The sequence below is a fragment of the Mauremys reevesii genome, linkage group 11 (genome assembly GCF_016161935.1).
Source record: "Mauremys reevesii isolate NIE-2019 linkage group 11, ASM1616193v1, whole genome shotgun sequence".
NCBI lineage: Eukaryota > Metazoa > Chordata > Testudines > Geoemydidae > Mauremys > Mauremys reevesii.
In genome coordinates, this window is record NC_052633.1 from 14,622,058 (window position 1) to 14,635,911 (window position 13,854).

The following is a 13,854-nucleotide window of genomic DNA, read 5'->3' on the forward strand; positions in this document are numbered from 1 at the left end:
CTCTTTTCCTGAACAATTTCTCTTCCACACAATAAAGTCTTTTGACGTGATCACCGGGCAGAGGAGCCAGCGTTTTAGTCTGGATTCTGAATCCATCTGAAAGCAGGGGGACTATAACTGGCCCTACTCCCCTGACCAATGTGTCATGCCAGCAGGAGTACTACGCTGGCGAATCAAGATGACCATTTCAGCAGGCCCCACACAGCTGGCTCTGCAGCAGTCCAGATGGCAGCCATCTTGCCATTGCGCATCTGTGCAGTTCCACCCACCTCCTAGGACAACAAACACTTACTGCTCTGCTGAGGCCTGAGCTGGCGTCTCTAATTCCCAGCTCTGTTAGTCACTCACTGCGGGCCACCCCTGCCGCTCTGCATGAGATTTGCCTATTAGTCAGGTCAGACCAGATGATCTAATGGTCCCTTCTGGCTTAAAAGTCTAGAAGATGCTGACTTAGGGTGACCAGACAGCAAGTGTGAACAGTCGGGATGGGGGTGGGGGGTAATAGGAGCCTATATAAGAAAAAGCCCCAAATATCGGGACTGTCCCTATCAAATCGGGACATCTGGTCACCCTCTGCTGAATCCACGTAGGCCTGACTTCCCCCTTCCACCAAACTGCCATGTCCAATGTCCCTGCTCTCCTTTTAAACACTGCATGCCTGCTGCCCCGCACTGAGCTGGCTGGGCTGAGCTCCCCGCTGCTATCCTGCCGTCTGCGGCCCACTGGCAGCCAGCCCGGAGTGCCAGGCTGCGCTACGGTACTTGAGAAACACTGCGGAGTAGGCCAGATCCGCTGCGGGTGAAACTCGGCCTAGCGCCATTGGCTTCGGTAGGGCTACAAGCGCCTCTGGAAAAGGGGGATACGAGTCTCGCACCACGTTTGGCAGTGGGAGCAATACGCAGCCGCTAGCACAGAATCAGAAATGAGGGTTGCCAGGTGTGCGGTTTCTGACCGGAAAATCCAGTTGAAAAGGGAACCTGGCGTGTTCGGTCAGATGTAGTGACCGGACACTAACAGCCTGGTTACTGCGGGCCGGAGGGCGGAGGGTAGTGGCAGCCTGTTACCCAGCCCTGAAGTGGCGGCTCCCGCGGCAGCAGGCACCAGCTTGGGCGGCAGGCAGCCCCTTTGCAGAGCCTGGCTTGCGGGGCTGTGGCAGGAGACAGCGTGCGGGACCCCTGGCGAGTGGGGGAAGGGGCTCTCAGCAGGCACAGAATGTTCCCCGGGCGGGAAGGAACACGAGCTGCCCCCCCAGCCGGCCGGCGCTTCCCCTGGCTGCGCTCTCAGGCGGCTCCGGGGCAGAGAGGGCTGGAGCGGGCGAGGAAGGGGGCTGCTGGGCAGGCAGCACAGAAGGAGGCAGGAGGCTGCTCTGTCCTCTGGGGGAGCAACTTGGGTGCTGAGAGCTGCCCACTGGCCTCTGCTTCTAATGACCATGGAGAGCCCCACTGTGCAGCTTGCGGGGAAACAGAAGCCCAGGGAGAAAGCCCAGCCCTGAGCTCCTGCAGCATGAACAGCCGCTGCCGGGGAAAGCAGCAACTGCTACATAATTAGGGGCCGGATTCTCCTTTCTCCCCCCAGGGTAACTCAGGAGTCACTGCACTGAAGCGGGTGGGGGAAATTCTCCACCTCCAAAAGTGACACAAGCCTTGCACACAGTGAGGCTGCTGGGCAGGAAGCAAATGGAACGACAGCCCAGGGGCTGAGAAGGCTTCTGGAGTGTGTCAGCGCTGGGGTGAATGTGTCCCACGCTCAATCAGATGGAAAAGGGTTAATGTTCTGCAAAGGGAGCCAGGCCCCAGAGGCCCCGCTCAGCCTGCCAATTAGAGGCAGCCAGCTTCCAGCTGGGCTTAGCAGGGCAGGTATTTAAGCAGGAAGAGGCAGCAGCCTAGGAGTTCCTAAGAGGAAAGCCTCTTAGACAAACCCCTGGATTCTCTGTGTGACCCAGAGCCCAGCCAGTGATCTGCTCCTGCTGGAGGGTGGCCTGTCTCCTGAAGACCCTTTCAGATAAGCCTCTCCCTTCCCTTTTTGTTTTGAGCTGCCTGGGATGTGGGTGATGGATTGTGCCTGACAGGTCTATGCTGGAGGCAGGGCTGATTCACTTCCCAGAGCCAGATCAGTGCATAGAAAAACTATAGACCCAGGCCTAAGGCTTCAGTGCCTGGGGTCCCACTTCTGACCCTCCTGGCCGCAGGGCAGTGGATGGAAAATGTGAACTGAGACTAACCAACGTGGCGATGTCTGCCTGGGGTCTGGCCCTCCCTTGAAAGGCTTTGCCCCCATGGATTATTCCAGACTCTCCCCACCGCCGCAGGGGAAACAAGCTGTCCCAGTAACAGTGCAGTTCTGCTGTGTATCTGCACTCCAGGCTTGGTGCAGGCACAGGTGTGTTACACAGGGGTCACCCCCCGATCCAGCCATGCTGGCAGAAGGCTGTAGTGTAGACCTGGCTTGAGCCAGCAGATGGCCAGAAACAACCACCCTGAGAGGTGTGAACTGCCCCATGCCTCTAAATGTGTCTTTACAACAAAACCCAATGCAAGGGGGGCTAATGTGCCACCCAAGCAGGAGGGGAAGAGAGAAGCATGCTTAGTCCACCATCAAAACAGATCCACCCTGGCTCCTTGAGAAAATACACCAGGGGGATGGGGGCGCCTGACATGCCTGTGTGACACATCCAGGACCAAGCCTGCACACTGCTAGGAGCTGTCCTGGCCTCAACACAGGTGATGGGAGGTTCCTCTTTCTCCATGTGGTGCTAAGTGCACTTGTCTGTAATACTTGAGTTGATGTCTGATGCTAATAGCAAGGTGGCCCCCCTTGCTGTATCTCAACACAGGCCAGTGACGGCCTCTGAATTCCCTATACCCTGACATAGGAAGGAAGCTGGGAAGTTTTCCGTACTGTCTGTCTAGAGGAGAAGCTCGTATACAATTGACACCTTTGCAAAGCAATGAAGCTCAAAACCAGCTGCAAGATGCAGCACCTCAGTGTAGGAGTGTGGCCGTTTGTCAGTAACTAATTGCGGTGAACCCACCACAGTGCAAGCAAAGTTGCTAGGTTCAGCCCCAGCTGAGTCAATGTGGCATACTTCAGCCATGGAACTCTGTAACGGTTCCCCGGGCTGAGTCTGTCTGGGGTGGGATGATGTGTATAAGCAACAGCAGGAGTTTAGCGGTGAGATCATGTGACGTGCTGTAAGCACATGTGTACAGGAGGATGACTTCACCCTCCTGAAATAGCAGTGACTGGCTGGTGGCTGCTACAGCTGCAGTGAAATGAGCCCCTGCACTTCCCAAATGTGGGGTCATTGAACCAATTCACTGAGTCTTGAGCACTGGTTATAGCAAATGCCCTGTAGACCCTCAGCTGTGACCCCTTCCAGGGGTGTTTTCTCGCTGCATGTGCAGTGCTCCTATTGACAGTACATCTCACCCTGGCTTTATCTTGCAACGTTGGCTGCAGTGTAAATACTGTAGCTCAGATGGTAAAATGGCTTCAGTTAAAGTCCGTTTTCACAAGCTCATGATCCTGTGCCTTTTCAGATCAAGCTTTCCATGCTTGGTCTCCACTGGAACTTAGGTAAAAAATTCAGTAAACCTGAGCAAAGTCCCTTCAGCTCTTTTGTGCTCCTCTGACATAAGTGAATCAACTCCCTCCCGCCACACATCATTAAAACTACTGCCTCTCTTCAGAGGGACAATTCCCAAGTATCAGAGGGGGAGCCGTGTTAGTCTGGATCTGTAAAAGCGGCAAAGAGTCCTGTGGCACCTTATAGACTAAGAGACGTATTGGAGCATGAGCTTTGTGGATGAATACATCATACATTCGGCGAAGTGGGTATTCACCCACGAGAGCTCATGCTCCAATACGTCTGTTAGTCTATAAGGAGCCACAGGACTCTTTGCTGAATTCACAAGTAGATGATCTTTGAATCTTGACATGCCCTTAGCATTGAGGCATCGGTGATCAGTTCACAACTAAGTGTGCTGAAATTAACAAGGTTAGATATGTTAGTAAACTGGTTACTTGACAAGCGCAAGACAAAATTTGATTTTTTTGCGTAGTCTGCAACAGAAAAAGTTTGCTGGGCTTGGGTAGCATCCTGGCAAACCCTTTTTGTGTAGATGCAGCACCACTGTGCCAAATGGAGTTTCTAGTGTGGACGTGGCCTAAGTGAGAAGGTCTGATTCTCTTATTTACACCAATGTAAGTTAACGCCGTTCACTTTAGTGTTGCAAGTGTGTAAGTTTGAGCAGAATCAGGCCCTGGTTTATTTCTATAAATCTATACTATTGAAGTATTGCCAATCCCAGGTACTCAATTGAGAAATCAGCCCCCATCTCTCCCAGAAATTCATGAGACTTTTAAATAATGTTCAGAGTCTCCTTATTTACAATCTGGTTTCTGGACCTTCAGGGTGTGCTTGTTTCATGTTCTCAGTTTTTTCCACAACCAGGAGGGCCAGAAAATGTTAGTTTTGGATTTGTTGTTTGTTTAAAGATTCCCAAGTGATCATTTGACTCCAGCAGCTGAAGCTTTAAGAAACGCCCCCAAAATCACAAGACTCATGACAAAATCATGAGTTCTTAAGGCAATATTAAATTCGAGCTGCATGTTCTGGCTATTCCATGTCTTGCATTTAAGATTTGGTGACCTTAATGTTAACAGCCTCTGTAAAAGTTTTATAGAATTTGCAAAGGTGAAGGGGGGGGGCGAGAGAGAGAGACTCCTCCTCCTTTTTGCTGTTTTTATTTGTGAAGCTATTTTGCACTGTATTCTTGTATAATGATAACACTGAGCAAACACAAGCGAGAGGAGACTTGCAGCGCTTTTCAGGTTCCTTGCATTGGGCAATATCTCCTCTCGTACAGTTCTTCAATCGAACACTGACAATAATGAAAAATAAAAGCAATAATCACGGTCTGACACACCAGCTGCCCCCTAGAACCATGCTGCCTGCACACAATACATAGGGCCAGCCTCCCTTTCCCCCCCCCCCAATAAAAACACACTTGATGGTAACCTTAGGTCAGTCTGCCATTTCCTTTAGTTCATGCAACACTTCTTAGTGTGATTGCTTGGCTCTCGCAGGTCCACGCGTGACTTCTTCCAGGGCTGAGGCTGAGGGGCTGGTTCCTTCTGTTGTTCCTATTTCAATAACTCGGGAGCTGTGAAGAAACTCAGAATAAGAAATTCTCGGTCCTTCTCTGCTGAGCTATTGTAACATTTCTAGCTACATACTCGGAGCCTGCTCTGACTTTTTTAGGGCAACTTTCCATCCGCTAATGGAGCAGCTACGGGTTCCCCTGCTGTGTCCCCCTCCCATCAGCAGTGGGCTGGGGTGTGGCCCAATCCCCAACCAGCAGAATGGTTCCTGGTGGTGAAACTTAGAGCAGCCCCAGGGCTGTTTCAATTTATGCCAAGGACTGACCCACAACAAGCAAGAGAAAGAGGAAAAGGAACCTTAGGAGCCACTTTCTCCATCCCTCATGTGCTATTTGGCTAGGCCTGGGGATCTGCCCCTCTAAATTTATTAAGATTTAAAATATCTAAATATGAGCAACAGGGGATGGATCACTTGATGATTACCTGTTCTGTTCATTCCCTTTGGGACGCCTGGCAGTGGCCACTGTCAGAAGACTGGATACTGGACTAGATGGACCTTTGGTCTGACCCGGTATGTTCTTATTTATAATGTTGATTTAAGTTAAGTTTACATTTTAACTTTATTAACTTCCTATTTTTTTACCTTGAGACCCATATGTTTCTTGGCCTAGGACTCCTGCACTTACTATTTAACAAACTTCCATCCACAATTTTCCTCATGCTCCTTTGTTCTTTCTGGAAAATGGTCCCTCCCTCAGGACTCTCCCATACACCTCTTCATTCCCCACCCTAGAACATCTACAGATTCCACCGCACCTGCATCATGGACATCCCCCTAAAAACATCTCAGGACAGCAAATGTTGTATTGCACCAAGTTGTCTGTAGGAAATCCCATTATCAGATAGAATGGTGGTGCTGATGTGCAAATCACATCTCTATAAGCTTTAGTGAAATTCTTTTAAAAAGGAAGTAGAAGTAGGAGACCCTAACTTGAAACTGGCATAAGATGGGTGCTAGGTGTCTCATGAATTGTCACTCTCAAACTGCTAGCATTCTTAAGGACCAAGAATATCTATGGGGTAGTAAATGCTTATTATTGGTTCATGATATGTTGTAGGTGGAATCTGTTGCTGCCGTTGTGTCCTATTATTCTAGAGCTTTCTCCAAGCAGTTTCATTAATAGGAACAAACATGAGAAGACTCTAGTGCCATCTCACGGACTGCCAAGGTAATGGCAGCGGTTTGCCATTTGTGCACTAGTGCAGGGTCAAGCGGGAGGCATACCCCACGTTTGAATCCCCATATGGCAATACAGGGTCAGCTGGCTAACGTCTGTGGGGTAAGCTACGTATCAGAGGCCCAGGAGGCGAAGTGGGATGGGTGGGACAGAGCCCCAGGGTTCCAGGCCTGCACGCGGGGAAGAAACGGCTCGCCAGAAGTGTCTGCAAACTGCTGGTTCTGGTTAGCCTCCCATGAACCCAGCGTCGTTGGGGGCTTGGCAGTAGTCGGCGTTCGTGTGAAGGGAGGACTGACCACTCGGGATTGTCTCTGGGCATAACTGGTTCTTGGGAGGGGGCTGGATGTGTCTGTCCTCTGAAGAAAGAAGAAACCTCAAAGACTCTCTGGGCCAGTCCAGTGGAGCGAGGCTGACTCAGTCTAGCTGAGCCTCTGGCTCTGTTGCCTAGCCCCGTGGTTCTCAACCAGCGATATGCAGAGGGCTTCCAGGGGGAACATCAGCTCATCTAGATATTTGCCTAGGTTTCCAACAGGCCACATTAAAAAGCAGTAGCTAAGTCAGTACAAACTCCAATTTTATACAGACAATGACTTGTTTATGCTGCTCTGTGCACTATACACTGAAATGTAAGTACAATATTTATATTCTAATTAATGATGGTAAAAGAGAAAGTAAGCAATTTTTAGTAGTTGTGTGCTGCGACACAGCTGTATATTTGATTTTACAAGCAAGTAGTTTTTAAGCGAGGTGAAACTTGGGGTACGCAAGACAAATCAGGCTCCTGAAAGGGGGACAGTAATCTGGAAAAGTTGAGAGCCACATATTTATAGTGTTCATTTTCAAAGCACAACCATATTTTAAATGTTCTGAAATATAAAGGTCAGATATTAATGGCTGCATTGTTTTAGTATGTGTCTTGCTGTATTCCAAAAACACTTTTGTAGCTTGTTACTTGTCATTCTCCAATGAAGCATACTTATAAATAGGGTTCAACGTGTGGCTGATTCATCTAGAACAGGGGCGGGCAAACTACGGCCCTCAGGCTGGATCCGTTCTGCCAGCCATTTTAATCCAGCCCTCAAACTCCTGCTGGGGAGCGGGGTCTGGGCTTGCCCCGCTCCGGTGCTCCAGCTGGGGAGCAGGGTTGGGGGCTGCTCTACGCAGCTCCCGGAAGCAGCAGCATGGCCCCCCTCTGGCTCCTGTGCATGGGGCAGCCAGGGGGCTCCGCTCTGCACAGTGCCCCAAGCGCCGCCCCAGCAGCTCCCATTGGCCAGGAACCACAGCCAGTGGGAGCTGCAGGGGTGGGTGCCTGCAGGCTGGGCAGCATGCAAAGCCGCCTGGCTGTGCCTCCACGTAGGAGCCAGAGAAGAGCCATGCTGCTGCTTTTGGGAGCCACTTGAGGTAAGCACTGCCCAGAGCCTGCACCCCTGAGCCTTCCCCTGCGCCCCAACCCCTTGCCCCAGCCCTGATCCCCCTCCTGCCCTCTAAAACCCTCAATCCCAGCCCCGAGCACCCTCCTGCACTCCAAGCCTCTCATCCCCAGCCTCACCCCGGAGCCCTCACCCCCTGCTGCACTCCAACCCCAATTTTGTGAGCACTCATGGCCCACCATACAATTTCTATTCCTAGACGTGGCCCTCAGGCCAAAAAGTTTGCCCATCCCTGATCTAGAACGTTAGAATTGGTGAACATGTCTGATCAAGAGACACTTCATTAAAACTCTGATTTCTTCTTAGCTGTGCTAGGGAAACACCCATTCTTCTTCTGCATTATTGTATGGGAAGGTGAACACAAGCCTGGCAAACTTCAGACATAGATTAAACTTGCTTCTTTGAGTACTATGTATAACAAATTCCCTCTCAAGATGAAAACACAATACATTTAGTCTGTATGTGATAACATCTCCACTGGCAATCTTTACTCTAAGGCTGCCTTGTCTTGAGCTTTGGCAGAAGTGCCTTTGATATCATTTACTTGATAAATCACAGATTCCTGCTCCAAACCAGTAATAACATATGTCAAAATATCTGTTGCTTTTGTTGGTCGAAAGGTTCTACAGCTTCCTGTGGTACATATATCTCTGCTTTTCTAAGATACTGAACACCTTTGCATGCTTCTGAACTGCATCCTGGACTGGCAGCATCTTTAGAATACCATACTCCAGCAAACTGCGCAGGAAAAAAACCCTCTCATCTCCTGGAGAGAATGAGAGAGAACGCGCCTGTCTCTATCATTTTGATGCCAGCTCTAGCAAATTAGCATCTGGGTTTTTCTTGAAAGAAGGAAACACATGAGCTTTAGGCAATCTACTGAGAAGCAAAGCCACTAGGTCCATCATATCATCAGAGATGAATAACTGGAACTTCCCTTTGCAGCAAGAGATTGAATTTTTTTTTAAAGCAAGGAAAGATGCATGCAAAAAAAAAAAGCGCAACATAGTCTAGTCATCATGTTCACAAAGCGTCACATAAATCTTTGCAGTCTGGCTTTGTTGGCTCTATCACCATCAAATGTTGATAGAATACAGGAATGTAGTACATCAGTGTAAAGAATGAGTCAAGTCAAATATGTTGCCAGCTCAAGCCATCTGACAGGACTGATTACTTCAGCATGGGTTGGTGCACAGAATCTACTTACAGAATTCAGCATAGAAATCCTCCTTTGGAGTAATCACACCAGAAGAATACATCTATAAGCACCTCCTCCACATCACTTTTCTTAATTTGGATACAGAGAGTAGATAGAGCTTGTAAAGCTGCATTGGGTGCCATATAGCACGGACAACCCATAAAACAGACATTTGCTGTCAAGGAATTTTGACTACATTAATTTCTGCTTTCCCACATTCACTGATGCGTTATCAAAGCCAACATACTTACCCCATGGGATAGAACACTTTTCTATAGTATTTGACATTGCAGGGAACATAGTAGCAGCAATGCTCTCCTTGCTTAAGCACATTTAGAAACCTGTAGCAGACTTATTTGACATCAAATGTGCAAGCTGTAATAGGATTCATTTTTCAGTGCCTTGACCATTGCCTCCACCCACAAACAGGCTGAAGAACAAGGACTTCATTCCAAAATAAGACGACTGCAGGATGCATATAGAACAGGGGCGGGCAAACTTTTTGACCTGAGGGCCGCATCGGGTTTCGTAAATTGTATAGAGGGCTGGTTAGGGGAGGGGGTAGTGGCCTGGCCCCCACCTCCTGCCTGGCCCCCCTGGGACTCCTGCCCCATCCAACCCCCCCGTTCCCTGTCCCCTGACCACCCCTGGGCCCCTACCACCCCATCCAACCCCTCTTCTCATTCCTGATGGCCCCCCCAGAACCCCTGCCCCATCCAACCACCCCTTCTCCCTGTCCCCTGACTGTCCCCTGACTGCCCCCTGCCACCCCATCCTACCCACCCTCTATCCTGACTACCCTCCCAGGACCCCTGCCCCCATTCAATCCCCTGGTCTCCCCCCCAACTGCCCCAAACCCTATCCACACCCCCACCCACCACCACAAACTCCCCTGCCCTCTATCCAACCCCCCGTGCTCCCTGCCCCCTTACTGCACTGCCTGGAGCACCGGTGGCTGGCAGTGCTACAGCTGTGCCGCCACCGCCGTCACCACACAGCACCGAGACTGGGCCAGGCTGGGCTCTGCAGCTGCGCTGCCCCAGGAACTCACAGCCCCACTGCCCAGAGCACTGCGCCAGCGGCGGAGCGAGTGAACTGAGGCTGCGGGGACAGCAGGGGAGGGGCTGGGGGCTAGCTTCCCGAGCCAGGAGCTCAGGGGCCGGGCAGGACGGTCCCACAGGCCAGATGTGGCCCATGGGCCATAGTTTGCCCACCTCTGATGTAGAGGATGCTTTGGTTTGAGCACACACATGAGCTTCTACAGCCTTCCAGTCTAGAAACCAATCTCTTGGGAGACACCCCAAATTATATGCAGCAGCAACAGTATTATGGTGTTCAGCTAAAGAGAAAGTGAATATTATGTCAGCTTCTCTTGCAAACAGGTTCTCACTTGAACGCTCCTTTGTCAGATAGCACAGAACCCCTTTATGTTTTAGCTTTGCCTCTTGCAAGGTGTGGTGTTTTAAATCAAATTCACATGAAATATTCTCAGACAGCAGGCACCAAAATGAACATGAATCATTTTCAACTGGAGCAGTCACCCCGTAAGAAATTGGAAGTTATAAAAAGAATACAAACAGGTGAACAAAATAAAAACAGATTTTCAGCCAAACAAATCCAAACCAAAACCCAAATCCCCCCAGACAATGTCTTCACATCAGGGCAGCAACAGGGACAGTTGGATTAGCCTCTTATGTCACACTGGTAACACTCCTAATATGAGAGAAGTGATGTTTTGTTGAGTTTGACCTGTGGGGGTCTGGTGTTTACAAACATAACACCTTAAATAAAGCCCTAGAGGTTTCAAAAGAAAAAGTCTGAAGCTAACCAAATAAAGCAAGAAGAATGATGTAACTTAGTATACTATATTGAAAGGACTAGCCCTATGCTGAACCCCAAGTTTTTTTGAGGGGAGGAATGGATGGGCCAGTGTGTCTCCATTGGAGTGGAAACGAAATGTGTGAAGGAGAGAGTGACTCAGAGAAGAGGGGATCACAGAGAGGAGAAAAATCAGACTCAAAGGCCATGTCTACACTTCAAAAGCTTTTGTCGGCAGAGCCTCCTAGTGGAGATGCAGCCTAAGCCAACTGAAGTAGTTCTGCTGGCATAGCAACCTATGCAATGTTGCTGTTGCAGTTTCAGAGTAACTGCACCCTCCGGAATCTCTCGAGGGCACCCAGTTAAGGTTTCCGGCTCCCTGTTAAGGTTACCCGCATCCCTTGGTATCCTGACTAGGATTTTAAGGCTGCAAATCACCCTGCCTTACATGGAAATATTCCCAGCAAGCCAGCCCGCCTAAAAGGCCAGTGTCTGTGCTTTGCTTCCTTCTCTGAGGGCAATGAACAATGTATGGTCAGCCGTTAAAAGTTACCACACAGTTCTTTCTAAGCAAGCACCTTTATTCTCAAGATAAAAGCATTACAGAGAAAACAGGTACAAAAACAAAAGTTCCTATGCACATGCTAAAATCTTAGCACAGATCATCCTTCAGTCTTAGGGGGCCTGAATAGGCCAAAGTCTTTCTAAACTTTCTACAAGGTTTGGCGCTCTTAGACAGAAGGTCCTGTCCATTTGCTGGATCAGAAAGAAGGCCCTGAGCCAGTTTAAACCCAGCTTTTTATATCAAAAGCCTTTTCTTTGTCTGTTGTTTTCTGGAAAAAACCAGTTTGAACCAGTATACGCAAGCCCACAGGAGGTGGTACCTCTCTGAAGGTGTTTATAATGATTCCCCTTAATCACTTGACTGGTTTTAGTTCCTGGTAGAGCTGTGGCAACCCTCCACCCTTGGAGTTATTCATACTATAGATAGATAATCTAGATAATAGATAATCTAGTCCTACATTTAACACAAAATGGTCCCCACGGATATTGCATGCAGCTGCAATATCTGTCACAGTTGTGTCTACACTGGGGGTTTTACCTGCACAGCTGTGCCAGCTAGAGGATATGATTTTTTTCCGCTGCCATAGCTATATCAGCAAAACTTTGTAGTGTAGACCAGATCATAGACTTGCACATGCAGTGAATGCATGGACTTCCTAGGAGCTCTAGCCTCCAGAGGCATTCCTGAAAGTGGACAGGGTGGGGATGGGCCAAAGGCGACAGAGAGAACCGCTCTGAACTGGCAAGGGGTGTAGCAGGTTTAGAGCAACACCTTGGCTATTGTGTCTCAGCAAAGCCCCATATGGCCACAGCAGCAGGGGCACAATTTGGAGCACCCTCAGGGCTACCCTAAACTGCAGTGGAGCCCATATCTGCAGCCCCTAACTCTGAAGAAAGGAAAGGCAAACTGCCTGCCTTCCATGTCTGTCCTGGAGCAAGGATAAATCCTCTTCTGGCTCAGAGTGTGCAATGATGCCAAATGGCAGTATCCACAAAAGTCACGTGCCTCAGAGTGTATAGTCAGCTAGTGATTAACTGGAGTATTCTCATGCAAGTTGGAAGCCTCCTTCTCTCTGCCTGATTCAGAGGCATACCTCCCAGATTAATGCCTTAATCACAGGCTATACAATCACTCACTTCCTTTTTGGCTCAATGAATATTTAAATATTTGTACAAATTAGAATAAATTCAACGAGATTGAGAAACCCTCCCTCCCTAAAATAGCTAATAGCCTGGTGGTTAAAGCACTCACCCAGGAAGGAAAACAATCCAAGTCAAGTCTCTACTTCAGAGTAGGGATTCCAACCTCCCAATTTGAGGCAAGTACCCTAACCACTGGGCTAAAGGTTATGCCTCCACTCACACGTGCAGTTTACTGGCCCCAAATGGACTTTTTCAGTTTTGCTGACAAATTCCAAACATTTCTGGAACTGAGACAAATACTTCCCTGATTTTTCAGGTTGCTGGGCAAAAAGACAACAACAAAACCCACAATTATTTGCCAAACTCTAATTTTAATGATGGGGGGGGGGAAGGAGCCACCCTTATGCCTGTGTGAGCAGGCACCACTCTCAGCTACATCATCGTTCCTCATGGTCTTGCCAGTGCACTGCCCTCAGCATCTGCACAGGTTCTTCCAACTACCCAGCTCAGTTTATTTCAAACAAAATATTCCCTTTGTAGGGTTTGATTTATTAAGGTTTTTGTTTGTTTTTAAACACAACGTGCAAAGCACTTCTTTCAGTATCTCACATTCACTCCAGGTCCATGTAAGAACCCTGGTATGCCCCAGAAGCTGGGTGGTACTTCAGGCCAGCTGGAAAGCCTCTGCCAGCTTTTCCTCCAGTTAGGCTCTTTCCATAATCAAGGTCTTTACCTTTTGGTTCAAAAGGCTTAGCCAATAGACCCACCTCCTGCTGGCATCTCCCTTGCTGTGATATGCTGGACAAGGCAGCATATATGCTCATCCCTTTTCCAGAACTCATCCCAATTGGCTGAGAGGGGAGGGGCTGCCCCATCAACTTGTCAAGGCTCCTAGTCCTGATCCCTTAAAGAAACAGTAATGTTCCCCCCTCCAAACATTACTTATTCCTGGGACCATTTCCTCTCTATTAATATTTTTTATTTCCTAGGATCTTGCATTCATAATATCTTCCAAAATCTTAAAGGGCCACACCATGGGGCAGGGTGGGCTGACCCCTAGACCCCATTGCCGTTCAGGGAACAGACTACCCTGCCACAGGCTATCAAATGAGTGTAAATAATGCAGCAATGTCACAAAAGTTTTCATGAGAAACTAAAACTGTTGCCAAAGTCAAAGAACTTTTTACAAAAACAACAAAATCATGTTTTAAAAAGGCATTTATTTTTTTTGCCAAAAATAAGTTTAGGATGAAAAATTTCAACCAGCTTTGCTCATGTCTCTTTTTGGTGTTGTCAATGGACAGAGTTTGGCTGATAGGAGCCAGGTTTAGGAGATTAGCACTACTTTCCCTCCAGAGCT

General features: G+C 48.8%; 1 long non-coding RNA gene across 1 annotated transcript; it reads right to left on the reverse strand.

The window, feature by feature from the left end:
- Positions 1-4,730: 4,730 nt before the first annotated feature.
- Positions 4,731-5,220, reverse strand: LOC120374660. Its single transcript, XR_005586199.1, has 2 exons — positions 5,021-5,220; positions 4,731-4,883 (listed from the first exon to the last, which is right to left on the reverse strand). It is a non-coding gene; the product is annotated as an uncharacterized LOC120374660 (long non-coding RNA).
- Positions 5,221-13,854: the final 8,634 nt, after the last annotated feature.